The sequence below is a fragment of the Odocoileus virginianus genome, chromosome 2 (genome assembly GCF_023699985.2).
Source record: "Odocoileus virginianus isolate 20LAN1187 ecotype Illinois chromosome 2, Ovbor_1.2, whole genome shotgun sequence".
NCBI classification, from domain to species: Eukaryota; Metazoa; Chordata; class Mammalia; order Artiodactyla; family Cervidae; genus Odocoileus; species Odocoileus virginianus.
Window position 1 is genome coordinate 47,427,972 of NC_069675.1, and position 21,946 is coordinate 47,449,917.

General features: G+C 45.3%; 1 protein-coding gene across 1 annotated transcript in view; it reads right to left on the reverse strand.

The window, feature by feature from the left end:
- The window catches only part of TCF7L1 (transcription factor 7 like 1), a 187,284-nt gene that overhangs the window by 115,853 nt on the left and 49,485 nt on the right, over positions 1-21,946 (reverse strand). The window lies entirely within an intron of this gene.

Consider the following 21,946-nt stretch of genomic DNA (forward strand, 5'->3'; position numbering starts at 1 on the left):
ACAGTAATAAAAAAATTAATTAACTAAAAAATAAAATATTGTTTATTTACATTCACAATATCTTTCAGTGCCCACAGGATATAAGAAATGTTAACTTGAAAAACAATGAGAAGAATACATTTATCCTTTTTGTTTTTAAGAATTTGGCTGACAGAAATGTCACATTCGTATCAAGACACAAATATGCTCAGCGAGGCATGTTGCAATAGGGCAAAAAAGCATAAACAGCCTAGAAGTTGTCACCAAGGGAATGGTCCAATGAATCAACGACCATCTTGGGAATACTATGCAACCATGAAAAAGAAAGAGATGAGCTGTCTCTGGGGGTGCTGACATGCATGAATAATACTATTCAGGGAGAGATCGGGCCCCCTGGCATCTAAACTCCCTTCCCACGTTTAGGAATTCCTGCCGCCTTTATGAGTCCTGGTGGGAGGCAGGATCCACCTCTCACCCTGAAGGCTGCAAATAGTGGCAGTGTCCTCACCATTCCGGTTCTGTGGCATATTTGTGGCCACTGCCTGGGCTGCTGTCTAGTTTCCACAGTTTGAGTCCACAGCCTTCCTAGCAAGTCTGGGAACCACCCTGAGGTCCCTTAAAGAAATGCCTCTTCTGCTGATATCAGTCATTTGATATCTACTGCTTGCAATTAAGAACCCTATAAAAATATTCAGAGTAAGACTCTGGTCCCTCCTATTTTGGTGGAAAGAGCCCATGTTCAATGACCATTTCTCTCTCAGTTTATTCACCCTCTTCTCCTCTCATCACTCAGATAGTCTTCAGCTCCCCACTCCTAAAGGCCATGGTCCTGGGCCCTCTCTCTATCCATTCACATGCCTACCCTCACCCCCACCAAACACAGGGCAAAGGTTTCTAGAAACAGTGAGCCTATTCTGCAATAACTCTGACACCCAAGTGCTATTATTTTACATGAGCCCTAATCACATGAGGGTTATTTTTAACTTACAATTTTGAAATAATTTCAGACCTACAGAAAAGTTGCAAGAATAGTAAAATAAACTCCCTCCCCCTAAATACCCCAAATGTTAACATTTCATTTATCCTCCTCTCTCTCTCCACAGAGCTTTTTTCCCTCAGAAACACTTTAGTCTAAGTTGCACAGAAGATACCCTTTTGCCTCCAAATACTTCAGTGGTGCATTTCCTTAAAAAGACATTTTCTTATGTTACCAGGTTAGTTATTTAGTCAGGAAATTAACACTGATACAATGCTATCATCCAATCTGCAGACTTCATTCAAATGTTGCCAATTGTCCCAATAATGTCCTTTAAAGCAAGAATAAAAGAGAGAGAGAGAAAGGAATAGAAAAAACCCATGGTCCAGGATCCAATCCAAATTGAACAACGTTCAGACTGTACTTGCCAGTTTCTAGACATGTCCATCCAGATTGGATAAGCCCTTTCCTCTCTGGGCTCCACCCTTCCTCACCCATGAGAATAAAAGGTCAAAGAAGCCACGGGAACTTTAGTGACTTCTCTGTATGTTAAAGGCAATCAGCCAGTGAGGTCACCGCCTCCCTAGGCAAGGACATGATTCAACCAATTGAAAAAAGAGAAGCTAATTTTACTCAGTGAGTACTAGGTGTCAGTGCTGTATTTGTCAAGTGCATCATCTCACCTAAACCCCCTTCCTGCCCATTTCCACCATTATCCCCTTTTGCAGATAAAGAAACTGAGTTGGTAGGCGTTAATCTACTCAAGGTCTTTCAATACTTAAACTCAGAAATGAGGTGGGAAGAAAACACACCTTGTCATTCCCAATCTGACTAATCTTCTCTGGACTGAAATAAGTGCCCTAGATTGCATGCTCAGTCACTTCAGTCCGAGTCTTTGCAACCCCACAGACTATAGTCCTCCAGGAGCCTCTGTCCATATGATTCTCCAGGCAAGAATACTGGAGTGGGTTGCCATGCCCTCTTCCTCCAGGGGATCTTCCCAACCAGGGGATTGAACCTGCATCTCCTGTGTTGCAGACGGATTCTTTACCCACTGACCCACCAGGGAAACCTGCCCTAGATTATCGGGGAGCCAAATCTCCAAGGCTGCAGCAGCCTTGGATACAGCACAGAATCCCCTAGGAAGAGGGGACCTCAGTGGAAACAAAATTGAACCAAGGGGACTTCCCTGGTGGTTCCATGGTTAAGGATCCCTCTTGCAACACAGGGGATGTGGGTTTGACCCCTGGTTGGGGAACTAAGGTCCAACATGCCATGGAGCAACTAAGCCTTCACGCCACAACTACAGAGTCCATGTGTTACAATGAAAGATCTTGAGCGCTGCAACTAAGACCCAACACAATCAAATACATTAATTAACTTTAAAAATATGTCAAAACATATAAGTTAAAAAAAAAAACTATACCAAGTTCCATGCTCCAATATGATTTCTATTGGTGGCCTGGGGCTGAATGTTTGTCCCCTTGTCAAGAAGAGCTTTTCCCTGTGGAGCTAAATATAAAGTCTTGTCCCTTCCTGAGACACATCTAACAAAGAAAGGACTTTCTAAGACGCTAAGCGCTTCCCAGGTGGTGCTAGTGGTAAAGAATCTGCCTGCAAATGCAGGAGATGTTAAGAAACTTGAGAGATGCAGTTTTGATTCCTAGGTTGGGAAGATCCCCTGGAGGAGGGCAGGGCAACCCACTCCAGTATTCTTGCCTGGAGAACTGCATGGACAGAGGAGCCTGGCAGGCTCCAATCCATGGGGTGGCAAAGAGTCGGACATGACTGAGTGACTTAGCTTGCACAAAAGGCACTAAATATTAGAGAATTGACCACAGACTCTGACTCCATTGCTGACCGTAGGAGGGATCCCATTTCACAGCCAGGTTCCACAGAACCCACCCCAGGCTGAGCTGATCTTGGACCCAGGTCTGGGAACCCTCACGGAGTGCCTGCACCTTTCAGAACAAGCTGTTGGAGCCAGATGTTCTGAAGCTGGCATCATGATAAGCAGATCCACACCCCTCCAGTAGTCATGGAGCAAATCTTCTTCCTCAGCAGGAAAAGACCATGCATTTGTCCTAGTGGGTTCTCGACCACCTCCCAAGGTTATATGACACGTGTCCCTTCATGTCCTTGGCACAGATGCAGCTGCCACCCAAGCTACTGGCAGTTTGGAAAGTATTTCTGTTCGTGTGTTGCATTTCTCCAACTAAATCTCAAGACTTCTTAGTGTTAGTTGCTCAGTCGTGTCCAACTCTTGGAGTAGCCTACCAGACTCCTCTGTCCATGGGATTTTTTAAGATGTCTACTTTTTGAATATCATGGTCCTAATCAAAGTGTGTTATTTTCTTTTCTTCCTTTTAGATTAACACTTAAAACAGAGGTGAAAACTATGATGATAACTTGGTTCAGTGCACCAGAGTAACGCTTGTAGCAGCCATTCCTTTCACTATACTGAGCTCTTGTTTTCACTGAAGTTCTGCTGCTCACCTTGGGTAGTCCATATTTTTGAGCCTCACTTATTCTAGCTGTAAACAGGAATAATAATCTTAAAGTACTTAAAATGCACACAATGTATACATTTTACAAATGGGTGGGTGCATACACAACAGCATAACAGCTTAAGTCAAATGAAGTATTATATACAAAGTACTTAGCCCAGTGAATTCCCAGTACACAGAAGATTGTACCACTTCTTTGCCTACTACTGCAACTGTCTGCAGTTTATACTGGACAGCTTTGTAAAGTTGGAGGGCACTAAGCCTCCTTGGCATTTTGGCTGGTCATTTTCATTCCCTGAATGTTTTCAGCATTGTCCTAGGATGCCTGAGCCTCAGCGAGGGCACAAGCCAGAACTCAGAGCAAGTCTTTGAAGGTATTGGCTCCCACATGGCACAAGCTGTGCGTGTGTGCACATCGTTGCTTCAGTCATGTCTGACTCTGTTCAACCCTATGGACTGTAGCCCACCAGGCTCCTCTGTCCATGGGATTCTCCAAGCAAGAATACTGGAGTGGGTTGCCATGCCCTCCTCCAGGGGATCTTTCCCACCTAGGAATCGAACCCAGGGCAGGTTCTTTACCACTAGCGCCACTCAAAAAGCCCAGTACAAGCTACAGAGAATCAATTAAGTCCAAGCTCACAAATTCACATCTACTATATCTGGTTCCAAACCAGTCCAAGGAATGGCCCCTTCCTGCAAAGGGCCTGAGGCTGATGTCTGCAGGGGCCTCAGGCGCTCCTTACACAACCTTTCCAATTCCAGATGCAGGTATCTGGCAGCCACAGGACCCTTTGCTGTGGCCATATCCCATCTTGAAAATGTCCTGTGTCCGTTCAGGGTCTCATATCTACTGTCCTTCCAAACATGAGGTGAGCCCAGTTCTTCCAGTAGGCTGTCCGCACCCCAGGGCAGAAGATGCCGCAGCACTGCATGCCCTGTGCCAAAATGGAAATTTAATCTTCAAAAAGCATTTATCGTCTTGGGTATGTTGCGTCCCAGATGGCTCAGTGGTAAAGCATTTGCCTGGCAATGCAGGAGATGCAGGAGATGCGGATTCAATCCTTGGATGGAGAAGATTCCCTGAGAAGGAAATGGTAACCCACTCCAGTATTCTTTCCTGGAAAATTTGATGGACAGAGGAGCCTGCAGGTCTACAGCCCACAGGGTCACAGAGTCAGATACAACTGGTCACGCACGTACCTTAATGCCCTCGGGTATGCAGGACTATGATGGTTAAAAAGACAAGGTCTCCATTCTTAAGTAGGGGATCAGACGGGTGGTACACAGATAAGGGCCTAAGGTCAGAGCCAGAGATAAGCTCGAGCCAGCCTGAGCTTGTACATTCCTCCATCGTGGCAAGGTGTTCTTTCCCCTTGCTTCCCCAGCCCCCAACTGCACCAAATGAATGAGCCCCAAATGGCTGCCCAGCATCACCCCTCTGGGCTCACTCCTGGGCCCCGGGCTTGGGGAAACAATCGGGGGCTCCTGGAGGCAGGCTGAGCCGGCTCGTTCTCATGTGCGGGGCCCGCGGCGCCCTTCTCAGCTGATTGTGTCCAGGCGGCCGGGGTCTCCGAGGCGCATGAATGCCCTTGAATGGGCCCATTCAGGCTGATGGACAGGAGCTGAAAGCTGCACACACACAAAAGCCATTGGGCAGCCGGGAGGGCTCCAGCCCCAAGGGTTTGCCCACGGGAAGGGAGGCCGTCCCACCACAAAGAGCAGTGTGAAGACATCTCTGTGTTTTCAATGGCATCCTCTGGGTGTCAAGGGCCAAGCATCGCCCCCGCCCCCTCCAGCCAAGACCTTGAAGGCAGCAGAGGATGGCACTCGGTGGAGAAGGCTGTGAGGGGTACAGGCCGAAATGGAAATCCAACAAACAACAAATTAACAGAGTCCGTTTCTCTGGACAAGCAAGACGGGGCTCTGGGCCAGGGGTGCTGTATAGGGTGCCTCCACGAGCCTGTCGTGTACTTCGGTTAGCACTGCATTCCTGACACCCACAGTGACCTTCAAGAACTCTGGCTGACCTGAGATTGCTGAACATGTCACCAAGAAAAATTGCCTCCAAAGGACACGGACAACATTTAAACGCGGATTGGAGAAAACTGGTCCCCGTTCTCGTGTCACTTGGTTGGTGTTTTCCAGGAACGGAAAAAAAAAAAAAATCTCTGAAATGACACTTGGATTTTTAAATAGGGGCAGGAGTGGGGAGCCACCCACCTGGAATTCTTTTAACTGCTTCAAGGAGAAGGCAGGCTCTGACAGCGGCGGAGGTGGGGGTGGGGGAGGGTGGGCGGGGGGGGGGGGGGGGCAGAGAAGTCTATTTACACTGTTGTGAACAAATATTTTAAGCCCATTGTCAGATGGCCACTTGGGAAAGGGTGATTCTCAGCTCCCCACATCAGATTACTTGAGAAACAAGCACCCAAAAAGATAATTAAAGATAGTTTCCTCCTCATGATACAATTCTGTAATGAGCAATTAAAATTAAATTAGCTTGTCATAATAAAAAAGATGAATAGCATTCTTAGGTTTTCTGACCCAGAGTTACTAATCCATGGGAAGAAGCAATACATCTGTGACTGAGTAGTTTTACTAAAGAAGTAGTAAATGTGAAGACCGATTCAGTGAAAAGATCAAGATAACATGGGCATAGATATGCACCCTTGGCATAATTACTAGTTTTGCTGGTAGCTCAGAGGGTAAAGAATCTGCCTGCCATGTAAGAGACTCGGTTCGATCCCTGAGTCAGGAAGAAGGTCAAGAGAAGGAAATGGCAACCCACTCCAATACTCTTGCCTGCGAAATCCCGGAGGCAGAGGGGCCTGGGGGACTACAGTCCATGGGGTCACAAAAGAGTCAGACACAACTCAATGACAACAAGAAAACAACATCAACACAATCAGAACCAGGATACCGACATGGACACAACCCAGAGAATTCATTCAGATTTCACATTTTACAAGCACCGTGTGTGTGTGTGTGTGTGTGTGTGTGTGTGTGCGCGCGCGCGCACGCGCGCACATGCAACTTTGTGTAACCAATCAAGATACTACACCATACCATCACAAGACTCCCTCAGGCTATTCCTTATTAGGGACACCAATCACTCACTCCCATCATTAACCTCTGACAACCACTAAGCTGTTCTCTATGTCCAATTTTATTATATCAAGATCTATATAAACAAACTATTATAGTATGCAGCCTTTGGAGATTGATTTTTTTCCACAGAGCATAATTTCCTTGAGGTTCATCCACATTGTTGCATGTATTGATCATCTGTCCCTTTTTACAGCTGAATAGTATTCCACATACATGTAGATATACCATGGTTTGTTCAACCACTGACCACTGAAGAATATCTGGGTAGCTTCCATTTTGTGCTTGTTTTGAATAATGGTGCTATGATCTTTTGTGTACAAATTTCTTTGTAAAAATAAGTGAAAAGCCCTAAAAGAGGCCAAATAATTTTGAAAGTTATCCCTTTTTTCTCCAACTACAGTAATTGTGACAGCATGGTATTGGTTGAAGGCTAGACTCATAGATTAACAAAATAGAGAACTCACAATTGGCCCCACACGAATATGCCCAGGTGATATTTTATACTGTGCAATGAATTCAATGACAAAGATGGCTTTTTCAACAAATGATGCTGGAATAACTGGACACCCATATGAAAATTCCATACCAATAGAAAAAGTCACTCAAAATGGATGACGGATTTAAAACATAAACTATTAAACTTTTAGAAAAAAGTAGGAAACGTGGAGATATCTGAGCTCAGCTATTCACACAACACCAGGAAGTACCTCTCACTACATCTTCTCCTCTGGTCTCTTCCAAATGACTGAAATTCCACTATTAGACAGTCATACCTTTGGCTTAAGAGGCTCATCCACAAAATTCTTTTGGGAGATAAAACGTGAGCTTTAAATCTTGGGGTGAATCAGTATCTCCACTGAGAGCTGAGGGGGGCTCTGAAAGGATGTAAAATGAAAAAAGCACTAAGCACTTGGAGAATAGAGGAGGGTGAAAAAGAGTCAGAGGAAAAAAGACAGAATCCTGACAAGTTCCACCTGCTTGATAATGCCAAGGTCATTTCTTCCAAAATCTATCTGGTTTGACCTAACTAGCAACAGTGGTGGTGATCATGGGTTTTCACCAAGTTACACCTACCCAACATGAGCAGACACCCATCCAAGGTATCAACCAATTTATATGCAAAGACAAAAAGAGTGTGTATATAGGTATCAGGGGATTGTGGGAGGGGGTTGATATTCCCTCATTAATATAAGCACAACTCTAAGGCAAAACAAAGAATTTATATTCCAATCAAGGTAACAGTAAAGAAGATGCATTTATTTCCTATCTAGTATTTTCCTTCCTGAGTTTCTTATTTCTTTACGTAGCTATTTAATGGAACTACTTAGGCAAATGCCCTTTGAGGGACTTGTTCTTGGAGAACTCTCATTACAGATACAGTGGGTATTCCACCAACTTCGAAAGAATCAATCAAGTGCTTTTAACCCTAAAACTTTGTAGAAACAAAATTTTTACCTATGCTAATTCAGAAGGCACCATAAAAGCCATAGGGTCATGTAATCAAACCATGACTCTATCTCATATAACCTGAGTAACATTCATATAAAAACAACAGCTATGAAAAATTTAAATCCAGGATGTGCAGTCCATGTGAGCTATAGTTGCCACTTGCTTGCCATCCCATGGACCTGGGAACAATGTTCAGACAGAAGGCAGCAGGTCTCGATGGTGCCCCCTGAAGGCAAGGAGGAGCCACAGTTGCTTAGAGCCAGGCTCCCCAACCCCTGGACCAAGGACAGGTACTGGTCCATGGCCTGTTAGGAATCAGGCCGCACAGCAGGAGGTGAGAGGACATAAGCAACACACTTCAGGTGTCACTGTTTCCCATCACCCCCAAATAGGACCATGGAGTTGCAGGAAAACAAGTTCAGGGCTTCCATCGATTCTGCATTATAGTGAGTCGTATAATTATCTTATTGTATATCACAGTGTAAGAATAATACAGGAGAATGAGGGGACAACAGAGGATGAGATGGTTGGATGGCATCACTGAATCAATGGACAAGAGTTGGAGCCAACTCCGGGAGATGGTGAAGGATAGGGAAGCCTGGCATACTGCAGTCCATGGGGTCGCAGAGTCAGACACGACTTAGCGACTGAATAACAGCAAAGAACAATAAAGTACACAATAAAAGTAATGCACTTGAATCACCCCAAAACCATCCTCCCCACCTAAATCTGTAAAAAAAAAATTGTCTTCCCCAAAGCTGGTCCCTGGTGCCAAAAGGGTTGGGGACCACTGGCTTAGAGCAAGCCCTAGATTTTACCTGCCACTCTGAATGGACCCTGGAGCCATTTCCCCTGTGTTCTCTCCTGATTGGCAGGTAGATACTTATCTCCTCAGAAGATATGATCCTCAAGTTAAAATGAGCAAAGAGCGGCTTCCCTGTGGTCCAAGGGCCAAGCCTCTGTGCTCCCAAGGCAGGGGACACCAGGTTGGATCCCTGGTCAAGGAAAAAGATCCCACCTGCCACAACTGATATCCAAGGCAACCCAATAAATAAATACAATAAATATATATATTTTTTAATGAAGCAATAGAACACAAAAACAAACAAGGAGTCAGGGCCCCAACCAACATGGGCCACAGGCACCATGAGGGCTCTCCCAGTCTGATTCTCTTTCTTTCCACCAGCAAGTCACAAACACCCGCCTTCCACCAGGTCATGAGCTGCCACAGGTTAATGCAGGTGGCACCTCAAGCTGAGACACAGTCATTCTCTCCCTCAAGGCAGGCTCCAGAGAAAACTCACAAGCACAGACACGCCAACGCCCTCCAGAGCTGAGGCTGCCCTAAGCCCAGCAAGCTAACTGGTCGAGGGCCCTGGATGGCCTGAGGTTAAGTGCAAGGCTCCTGCGGGTCTGGCTCCTGCTTGGGGCCGGGCAACCCACCCAGCCCTTCTGAACCTCAGCTGCCTCCTCTCTAAAATACTGTGATGCGAACTCACAAGTCAATATGCAGGCCTAGGCCCTTGTGTTGTTGCTGTTTAGTTGCTAGGTTGTGTCAGACTCTTTGACTCCATGAACTGCAGCATGCCAGGCTTCCCTGCCCTTTACCATCTCCCTGAGTTTGCTCAAACTCATGTCCATTGAGTCAGTGATGCTATCTAACCATCTCATCCTCTGTAGCCACCTTCTCCTCCTGCCCTCTTTCCCAGTATCAGAATCTTTTCCAATGAACTGGCTCTTCACACCAGGTGGCCAAAGTTTTGGAGCTTCAGCTTCAGCATCAGTCCTTCCAGTGAATATTCAGGGTTGATTTCCTTTATGATTGACTGGTTCCATCTCCTTGCAGTCCAAAGGACCCTCAGGAGTCTTCTCCAGCACCACAGTTCGAAAGTGTCAGTTCTTCAGTGCTCAGCATTCTTCATAGTCCAACTCTCACATCTGTACATGACCACAGCTTTGACTATAGGGATCTCTGTCGGCAAAATGATGGCCCTTGGTACAAGCCGGTGATAGTGACTTCACTTCCCACCTTCATGCATACTTGGCTAAAGCTTATTTCCCAGGCATCTCCTAGTCCCTGCTATGGCAGCTGCATTCTTAAAAAATGTGAAATTCTTCATCCAGGACTGTGAAAGATGCTGAACCCTGGGATGAACTCCAGATGTGAGGTCAGAAAACCGAGACACAGGCAGACCTGTCACTCAACTGCACTGTGACACTTGGGGGCAGGCCCTTGACCTCTCTGAGATGCTGAGGGGATCAGAAGGAAGACTCACATGACAGCCCTCACCCCTGGCCATAGCAGAGCTCCTGGGCTGAATCAGAGGGCAACAGCTCAGCTTCCTGACACAGGCAGGCTCACGTAGGAGAGCTCACATATGAGAGCTGGGTGCTTACATAGCAGAACACAGCCTCTGAGAACCCACCTTGCCCTGCCCCACATCCCCTGGAACAGAAACATCAACGCGACCGCCCTCTCAGTCCAAGCCCAGAGAAAGAGTTCAAGTGTTGCGGGCTTGTCCTCACATACGGCCAGGACAGGCCAAGAAAGGGATGTGCTGATGGGATCACTTATACCAGGCTCTCTAAGTAAGGGACCTCAGCCTTCACAGAACTGAAGACAGTTAGGGCTTTGATCTGGATAAGGCCTTGGCTTAAAGGAACATTGTGGCTGGTTTGATCTTCTTTGCAGACCACTAAAACTTTCCTCGTATCAGCTATGAGGCTGGTTCACTCCCTTGTCATTCATGTGTTGACTGGAGTAGCAGTTTTAATTTCCTTCAAGAACCTTACCTTTGAGTCCACAACTTTGCTAACTGTTTGGACCAAGAGGCCTACTTTTCAGCCTCCCTCAGCTTCGGACATGTCTTCTTCACTGAGCTTCGTCATTTCTAGCTTTTGATTTAACATGAGAGACTTGTAACTCCTTTTTTCATTTGAACACTTAAAGGCCAGTATAGGGTCATTAACTGGCCTAATTTCAGTATTGTTATGTCTCAGAGAACAGGAAGGCCCAAGCAGAGGGACAGAGATGAGGGAGCAACCAGGGAGTGGAGCAGTCAGAACACAGACATTTGTAGATTAACTTTGCCATCATATGAGCACAGTTCCTGGTACCCCCAGATGACTACAACAGTAGCATCAAAGATCACAGATCACAGAACACCATAACAATAATGCAAAAGTCTGAAATATTGTGAGAATGACCAAAATGTTTCACGGAGACCCAGAGTAAGCAAACGTCATTGGAAAAATGACACCAACAGACCTGCTTGACAAAGGGTGGCCAAAAATTTTCCATGTGTAAAAAAAAACAAAACACAGTATCTGCAAAGTGCAATAAAATGAGGAATGCCTGTATTTGTATTGCTCTGGGCTCTACAAAGAGATTAGGCCATCGAGGATGGCCTGGAGCATGTTCTCTTGAATCGTCTAGCACAGACAGGTATGTAACACCTGCTGATTCACTCACTTTGATTTTATCCCAAATTGGGCCTGAACTACGTAACATGCCTATTCACCATGGCTAAATTCTAATTACAACACACTTGCTGGGGCCTCCATGGTGGCTTGGTGGTAAAGAAACAACCTGCCAGTGCTGGAGACACGGGCTCCATCTCTCCGCTGTGGAGCAACTATGCCCATGCGCCACAACTCTTGAGCCCAAGAGCCATAAAGCGAGCCTGTGCTCCACGAGAAGAGAAGTCACCACAATGAGAAGCCTGAGTACCGAAACTACTAGAGAGTAGCCCCCACTCGCTGCAACTAAAGTCCACGTGCAACAACGAAGACCCAGCACAACCATAAAACAAAACAAAACAAAACAAAACTAAGCATACATCTTTGTATACGAAAAACCCCAACACCTTCTGCCCTATACAAGCCAGCAGGGTTATAGGCTCTGAGACTCATGAGGCAATAAAAATGAAGCTAGACATTGAGCAGTAAGTAACTGGTAAGATGCAAAAAAAAGTCCACCATGTACAAGCTGGCTCCTGTTTGTAACTTGCTTCCACAGGCCTAAGCTATAAAGGCTGGACTGGGGATGCCAAGGACCATCCAACACAGGAACCTGAGTCTCAAATGACTCACACAGTGGAACCAGTTAGACATTTAATAATGAGCTCCATGAAGGTTTGGCCTTCTTGAAAGGCCCTGGTGCCATGGAGGTGGTAGCTATTTAGTCACTCAGTCATGTCCGACTCTTGAGACCCCATGGACTGTAGCCCACCAGGCTCCGCTGTCCATGGGATTTTCCAGGCAAGAATACTGGAGTGGGTTGCTATTTCCCTCTCCAGCCTGGTGCCATGATTAACTGCAAATCTTAGTTGACCTTCTCCACACATCTGAAAAGCATTTTGAAATCTACCGTTCTAAGCAGAGACCAATGAGATCAGGATCTGTGTTGCCCTTTTAGATGGTGGCAGAGACAATGCCATCTTACCTTTCTCCTGGGCCCACAAGATGACTCTGTTTCTCGGGCTCTCTTGGAGTTCAGTGCAGCCACAGTGACTGAATTCTGCTCCCTCTCATCCCTCAGCTCCTGGTTGGATGCAGAAGCTTCAGTGGAGAACTATGAAGCCCTAGAACGGTGGTTTGCAAAGTGTGGTCCCTGGACCAACAGCAGTGGGAACTTGTTCGAAATGCAAATTCTCAGGCCCCCCACTGTGGTAGGGGGGGCTCAGCAATCTGACTTCCCAGGTGGCACAGTGGTAGAATCTGCCTGCCAATGCAGGAGACAGGACACGAGGTGATCCCAGATTCTGAAGATCTCCTGTAGAAGGAAATGGCAACCCACTCCAGTATTCTTGCCTGGGAAATCCCATGGATTGAGGAGCCTGGCAGGCCACAGACCATGGAGCCGCAAAGAGTCAGCCATGACTGAGCACACACACATGGGACTTAGATACACACTCAAAGTGGGAAATCACAGTTCCAGAAGACGACTGAGCTCTTAGACGGGAAGCCCTGGGCTTGTGCTGGAGATAGGAATAAACCTTAACACCAATGTTGTGTTAAGCCATTTGGGAAGTTATTTTGCAAAGTAGATTTTCTGTCCCAATTAAAACAATTATAATCCCCAGGCTGCGAGTCCATCCACTCCTTAGGGCCACGTCCCACCTGGGGCTTTCCAATCCCAAAGGCTGGCAGGCCAGCAGGTGGAAGCTATTTTACATTGACTGTGAGAGCCTGCACTGGAACCCTTTCCACCCACTCATTCATTCATTCACAGTCTGGCTGGTATGTTAACAATGGGGGAAGTGGAAGTCGCTGTTGCCGCTGCTGCCACACAGCCGGGCCAGGATCAGATAGCAGCCATCCGCTGGAGTTAACACATTCCTGCCGCCCTGCAGTCCTCCTGACTGCCACAGGCTGCCTGGCAACCAGGCCAGCACCCACCTGCTCATCCATTAAGGGGGGTTCAGACCCCACATCTGTGCCCAGGAGGCGTTAGTGGTATAGAACCCGCCTAACACAGGAGATATGAGATGTGAGTTCGATCCCTGGGTCGGGAAGATCCCCTGGAGGAGGGTATGGAATCCACTCCAGTATTCTTGCCTGGGGAATCTCATGGACAGAGGAGCCTGGCATCTCAAAGACAACCCATGGGGTCACAAAGAATTGAACATGACTGAAGCGATCTGGCACACACACACACTGACACTGTGCCTGCAGCCCCTGCAAGGCCAGCAGCTATGGCTGGAGAACAAATCGGGTCCCAGGCTATCTTCAGAGACTTGGATGGCCGTCTTTGCATCCATGACACACGAGAGCTGGTCTCTCCTCACCATCTTCCCTTCATCTCCAGGAGAACCCCACTTATTCTTCAAGGTCTCCCCCACATCCTGCCTTGTCCACAATCAGCTGGCTTTCCCTCCTCCTGTGTCCTTAGACCCTCTATGTCTGACACTCATTGTGGCCCTTGATCTCACTGAGCCCACCCATGCCATTTTTACTGCTTTATACCAAGTTCTGTGTCTTCCCATTAAAACTCAGTTCTTGGAGAGGGGGATCACGTTTGCATGCCTCCCACGCACCCCCGGATTTGGCACTGGACACAGAGCTCTCGTTACACTTTCCTGACTGATGGGTAAGATTTGGGGAGAATGGCCATGCCAGGTGAACCCCATGATGACGTATATATACCCGCAGGATCAATGAACCTAGATGTATGATACACAGACACAGACAGACGAGGCTTCTTTGCTGGGGGCACACACACTGTGGCTCTGGACTTTCTCTTCCAGTTGGCCTCTATGTTCCTCTACGATTATTCAATCCCATAAAAGAATGGGACCTGTCTGAGGTTTCCCTGCTGTACTGAAAACTCTCTCTGCCAGAGTCTTTTTCTACGAGCTATTAATTTCCCAGGCCCAGGGCAGAAGCACACATACCTCTGCGAGCCTCCTATCCATCCTCTACCTTTCAAAGCAGGGCCTTTCCCTGGGCGATTTGAAAGGATGTGGCTTCCTTCCTTACACTTGGGTTTTTGGCCACCCACCAAACTGGACAAGGAATGCGCTCCATCCAACCTCCCCCACCCGAATTTCTGCTGGCTACTCCTGTTAGGCAGGTCTGCTCACCGGGTGATCCAGGTCTCTCTCAGGGGCCCCCTGCTCACAGTAGTACCTCTCTCTCTTTTGCAAGTCTCCTCCTCAACCCTCCCCACCCCACCCCCACCCCCCAAAGAAGCTCAGAGCCAAGCCCGTTGGCCTCAGGGCAGGCTGCTTGGAAATTTATGAAACTTGAAACCACCAGCCTCCTCTTCTCATTTTCCATCAGGAGAAAACAGTTGACTGCCCCAGTTGAGCAGCCACATGCAGGCAGAAGGGGAAGGGTGGAGAGGAGCACTCAGCAAGCTGCGTGTGGGATACACTTGTTTCAGACTTGCAGGAGAACAGGCGGTCTAGCTGCTTCTTATCTGCTGGCTGCAAGTGTTGAACAAATCCCAAAGAATCCCTCAGTTTCCCAGCTGTAATACTAACCTCCTAGGGCTGCTCCAGCGATTACAGGAGGGAATTAACACAGACACCTGGACCAGCACCTGGTGCATAGAAAGTGCTCCCAGCGCATAGAAAGTGCTCCTCAGGGGCCACTCTTACTCTTATTATGGTTATTACTTTTTCTTCAAGCCTCACTTCAGGAGGTCACTAACCTCTAAAAATGCACAAGGCAAGGAGCAGAGACCACTGTGAGCTAGAAGATAAAGGCAAAGGGGGAGCTCATGACCACATAACCTTCTAGAACTCCTAACCTCCATGGAAGAACATCTGGTGAACTCCACAAGAAAGATGCTGGGTGAAGCTCAGTCCTTTTGATCCAACACTGAGGAGTTAAGTCAAGTAATAACTGACCAAGCTGGCAAGGATGATCTTACATTTGTTGTTGTTCAATTGCTAAGTTTTGTTCAGCTCTTTGCAACCCCACAGGCTGTAGCATGCCAGGCTCCTCTGTGCTCCACTATCTCCTGGAGTTTGCTCAAACTCATGTCCATTAATTTAGTAACGCTATCTAACAATTTCATCATCTGCTGTCCCCTTCTCCTCCTGCCTTCAGTCTTTCCCAGCATCAGGGTCTTTTCCAATGAGTCGGCTCTTCACATCAGGTGACCAAAATATTGGCGCTTTAGCATCAGTCCTTCCAATGAATATTCAGGGTTGATTTCCTTTAGGATTGACTGGTTTGATCTCCTTGCAGTCCAAGGGACTCACAAGAGTCTTCTTTAGCACCATAATTTGAAAAGCATTAATTCTCTGGCACTCAGCTTTCTTTATGATCCAACTCTCACATTCATACATGACTACTGGAAAAACCACAGCTCTGACTATACAGATCTTTGTCCGCAAAGTGATATCTCTGCTTTTTAATATGCTGTCAAGGGTTGTCATAGCTTTCCTTCCAAGGAGCAAACATCTTTTCATTTCTTGGCTGCAGTCACTATCCACAGTGATTTGGAGCCCCCCAAAATAAAATCTGTCACTGTTTCTACTTTTCCCCCTTCTATTTGCCATGAAGTGATGAGACCAGATGCAATGATCTTAATTTATTTAATGCTGAATTTCAAGCCAGCTTTTTCACTCTCCTCTTTCATCCCGATCAAGAGGCTCTTTAGTTTCTCTTCACTTTCTGCCATTAGACTGGTATCAACTGTATATCTGAGGTTGTTGATATTTCTCCAGGTAATCTTGGTTCCAACTTGTGATTCATCTAACCCAGTAATCTGCATGATGCACTCTGAATAGACGTTAAATAAGCAAGGTGAAACCATACAGTCTTGTAGTACTTTTTCCCAATTTGGAACCAGTCAGTTGTTCCATGTCCAGTTCTAACTGTTGCTTCTTGAGCAGCATACCGGTTTCTCAGGAGACAGGTAAGGTGGTCTGGTACTCCTATCTCTTTAAGAATTTTCCAGTTTGTTATGATCCGCACAGTCAAAGGTTTTAACATAGTCAATGAAGATTTTACATTTAGAAGTCATTTAATTAAACATTAGATTTAATTCAACACATTTCAATTTTGCAGATTTCTTTATTTTGGAAAAAGTACACATGTGTATATAGTCATATAGATTTTTTTTTAAGTTTGCAAATATTCTTCACATATAAGTATGAGGGAAGACTCCCAGATGCTCAAGAATGTTACAGTCTAAGAGAAGCCCAATAGATCTCTCTCCTTTAAGGGGACTCAGTTTTGCCAAGAGAATGCACTGGTCATAGCAAACACCCTCTTCCAACAACACAAGAGAAGACTCTACACATGGACATCAACAGATGGTCAGTACCGAAATCAAATTGATTATACTCTTTGCAGTCAAAGATGGAGAAGTTCTATACAGTCAGCAAAAACAAGACTGGGAGCTGACTATGGTACAGACCATGAACTCCTTATCGCTAAATTCAGACTTAAATTGAAGAAAGTAGGGAAAACTACTAGACCATTCAGGTACGACCAAAATCAAATCCATTATGATTATACAGTGGAAGGCCTTACAAATAGCTGTGAATAAAAGAGAAACGAAAGGCCTTACAAATAGCTGTAAATAAAAGAGAAGCGAAAGGCAAAGGAGAAAAGGAAAGATATACCTATTTGAATGCAGAGTTCCAAAGAATAGCAAGGAACGATAAGAAAGGCTTCCTTTCTTATCCAAAGGAAAGACTAGAGATCTCTTCAAGAAAATTAAAGATACCAAGGGAATATTTCAAGCATAGATGGGCAAAATAAAGGACAGAAACGGTATGGACCTAACAGAAGCAGAAGATATTAAGAAGAGGTGGCAAGAATACACAGAAGAACTGTACAAAAAAGATCTTCAAGACCCAGATAATCACAATGGTGTGATCACTCACCTACAGCCAGACATCCTGGAATGTGAAGACAAGTGGGCCTTAGAAAGCATCACTACAAACAAAGCTAGTGGAGATGACAGAATTCCAGTTGAGCTATTTCAAATCCTGAAAGATGATACTGTGAAAGTGCTGCACTCAATATGCCAGCAAATTTGGAAAACTCAGCAGTGGCCACAGGACTGGAAAAGGTCAGTTTTCATTCCAATCCCAAAGAAAGGCAATGCCAAAGAATGCTCCAATTACCACACAATTGCACTCATCCCACACGCTAGTAAAGTAATGCTCAAAATTCTCCAAGCCAGGCTTCAACAGTACATGAACCGTGAACTTCCAGATGTTCAAGCTGGATTTAGAAAAGGTAGAGGAACCAGAGATCAAATTGCCAACATCCGCTGGATCATCGAAAAAGCAAGAGAGTTCCAGAAAAACATCTACTTCTACTTTATTGACTATGCCAAACCCTTTGACTGTGTGGACCACAAGAAACTGTGGAAAATTCTTAGAGTTGGGAATACCATACCACCTGACCTGCCTCTTGAGAAATTTGTATGAAGATTAGGAAGCAACAGTTAGAACTGGACATGGAACAACAGACTAGTTCCAAATCGGGAAAGGAGTACATCAAGGCTGTATACTGTCACCCTGCTTATTTAACTTATATGCAGAGTACATCATGAGAAACCCTGAGATGGATGAAGTACAAGCTAGAATCAAGATTGCCAAGAGAAATACCAATAACTTCAGATATGCAGATGACATCACCCTTATGGCAGAAAGTAAAGAGGAACTAAAAAGCCTCTTGATGAAAGTGAAAGAGGAGAGTGAAAAAGTTGGCTTGAAACTCAACATTCAGAAAACTAAGATCATGGCATCCAGTCCCATCACTTCATGGCAAATAGATGGGGGAAACAGTGGAAACAGTGGCTGACTTTATTTTGGGGGACTCCAAAATCACTGCAGATGATGACTGCACCCATGAAATTAAAAGACGCTTGCTCCTTGGAAGAAAAGCCATGACAAACCTAGACAGCATATTAAAAAACAGAGATATTACTTTGCCAACAAAGGTCCATCTAGTCAAAGCCATGGTTTTTCCAGTAGTCATGTATAGATGAGAGATTTGGTTTATAAAGAAAGCTGAGCGCCTAAGAATTAATGCCTTTGAACTGTGGTGTTGGAGTAGACTCTTGAGAGTCTCTTGGACTTCAAGGAGATCCAACCAGTTCATCCTAAAGGAAATCAGTCCTGAATATTCATTGGAAGGACTGATGCTGAAGCTGAACCTGATGGGAAGAACTGACTCATTGGAAAAGACCCTGATGCTGGGAAAGACAGAAGGCAGGAGACAAAGGTGATCACAGAGGATGAGATGGTTGATGGCATCACCAACTCAATGGATATGAGTTTGAGTAAATTCTGGGAGTTGGTGATGGACAGGGAGGCCTGGCGTGCTGCAGTCCATAGGGTCGCAAAGAGTCTGACACAACTGAGCAACTCAACTGAACTGAACTGAAGGGAGAAGGTTTCAAGGAAGACTCATGAAAGAGTAAGTACATGTGGTGGGCTGGCTAGAAGGCTTAGTGGCACCTAGGATAGCACATGGAGCTACCCTGTTTGGTTCAGATAGTTAAGAATCTGCCTGCAATATTTGAGACCCAGGTCAAGAAGATCCCATGGAGAAGGGAATGGCTACCCACTCCAGTATTCTTGCCTGGAGAATCCCATGGACAGAGGAGCCTGGTGGGCTACAGTCCATGGGATCACAGAGTCAGCCATGACTGAGCAAGCAACACATACACACACTGCATGGCGCATGCACCAAAAACTTGCGGCTTCTGTAGCCAAATAAGCAGAGGAGTGATCCAGACTGAGAACACAGAGTGAGCAAAGACTGGGCAGAGTGGACGTGTGTGGTGTGTTTGTTCAAAGAGCAGAAAGGAGTCAGGGGCAGACACACTGTAGATGACATGGTGAAAAGGCAGTTGGGGAGGTCAGGGCAATTACATCAACTAGTGTCAGCACATGGACTCAGCAAACATTTGTTTTGCTCCTGCTGTGGGGCAGGCACTGGGGACTCCATGATAGACATGACGGGCAGGGGTCCCTGCCATGTGCGGAGGACATTCTCCGAGGAATGCCAGGCACACTGGCTGCCTGAGCCCAGTATAGATTCCTGGGTCCCTCCCTGAAAGAGGCGGACCCAACAGGTCTGAGCAAGCCCCAGGGTCCAGGATCTTTTCAAAGCATCCCACATAATTTTCTTCCTTTCTTGAGGTGTAGTCGCAGTATGATATTTTGCAAGTTTCAAGTATACAACATAGACATTCACAATTTTTAAAGGTTATACCTCATTTATAGTTATTACAAAATATTGACTATATTCCCTGTACTGTAATAATATATCCTTGTAGCTTGTTTACTTCAGACATGATAGTTTGTATCTCTTAATCCCCCAGCCCTATCTGGCGCCTCCTCCTTCCCTCTCCCCACTGGTAAACACTAGATTGTTCTCTGTATCTGTAAGCACCCCACATAGTTCTGATGCACATGTGGAAAACATCCATGTGGAGGCACCTAACTCTCAGAAGGGCCTGAATGTGCTCAACAACATCCCTTCCTGAACTTGAATCCTTCCAGAGAAGAAGGGCTTGCTCCCTCTCATGCAAACACTTTGCAACTGTAAAATATCCCACAAGAAAAAAGGTGCTATTATTATTGATACTGGGCTATTAGTCTACCTTTGGACAGTCTGATCTTTGGATTGGTCATCCTTATAAAAAGCCAAATTTGCACATTGCAACATCCTTCAACCTCAACACTCAGTTGTAGTCCCCTCTCTCTCCTCCTTCCCTCCAGAACTCAGCAAAGCATCTTCTCCTCTGGTAAGGATTTAGACCCATGGCACCCTGACCACCCCTCCATAGGCAACCTCCAGTTGTCTAAGACCCTTTTAAAGTCTGAGTCATGACCTTGACTCAGTATTCTTCCAGGTGATTCAATGGGGCAAGTGCTTTGGGGGTCCCTCCAAAAGTCTTCCCAGACCCAGACCTGGACCCTCTGTGTTGGTCTCAGGATTGTTATTTACAAAAGTGAGATAGACGTGGAGAAGCTCCTATGTTCTCTATCAAAGTGACATAATGGGACTTCCTTGGAGATCCAGCGGTTAAGAATCTGCCTTCTGAACATACCTCAACGTAATAAAAGCTATATATGACAAACCCACAGCAAGCATCACCCTCAATGGTGAAAAATTGAAAGCATTTCCCCTGAAATCAGGAACAAGACAAGGGTGCCCACTCTCACCACTACTATTCAACATAGTTTTGGAAGTGTTGGCCACAGCAATCAGGGCAGAAAAACAAGTAAAAGGAATCCAGATAGGAAAAGAAGAAGTGAAACTCTCTCTGTTTGCAGATGACATGATCCTCTACATAGAAAACCCTAAAGACTCTATCAGAAAATTACTAGAGCTAATCAATGAATACAGTAAAGTTGCAGGATATAAAATTAACACACAGAAATCTCTTGCATTCCTATACACTAACAATGAGAAAACAGAAAGAGAAATTAAGGAAACAATACCATTCACCATTGCAACAAAAAGAATAAAATACTTAGGAGTATATCTACCTAAAGGAACAAAAGACCTATACATAGAAAACTACAAAACACTGATGAAAGAAATCAAAGAGGACACAAACAGATGGAGAAATATACCGTGTTCATGGATTGGAAGAATCAATATTGTCAAAATGACTATACTACCCAAAGCAATCTATAGATTCAATGCAATCCCTATCAAACTACCAACGGTATTTTTCACAGAACTAGAACAAATAATTTCACAATTTGTATGGAAATACAAAAAACCTCGAATAGCCAAAGTAACCTTGAGAAAGAAGAATGGAACTGGAGGAATCAATCTGCCTGACTTCAGACTCTACTACAAAGCCACAGTCATCAAGACAGTATGGTACTGGCACAAAGACAGAAATATAGATCAATGGAACAGAATAGAAAGCCCAGAGATAAATCCACGAACCTATGGTCACCTTATCTTCAACAAAGGAGGCAAGGATATACAATGGAAAAAAGACAACCTCTTTAACAAGTGGTGCTGGGAAAACTGGTCAACCACCTGTAAAAGAATGAAACTAGAACACTTTCTAACACCATACACAAAAATAAACTCAAAATGGATTAAAGATCTAAATGTAAGACCAGAAACTATCAAACTCCTAGAGGAGAACATAGGCAAAACACTCTCCGACATAAATCACAGCAGGATCCTCTATGACCCACATCCCAGAATTTTAGAAATAAAAGCAAAAATAAACAAATGGGACCTAATGAAACTTAAAAGCTTTTGCACAACAAAGGAAACTATAAGCAAGGTGAAAAGACAGCCCTCAGATTGGGAGAAAATAATAGCAAATGAAGCAACAGACAAAGGATTAATCTCAAAAATATACAAGCAACTCCTCCAGCTCAACTCCAGAAAAATAAATGACCCAATCAAAAAATGGGCCAAAGACCTAAATAAACATTTCTCCAAGGAAGACATACAGATGGCTAACAAACAC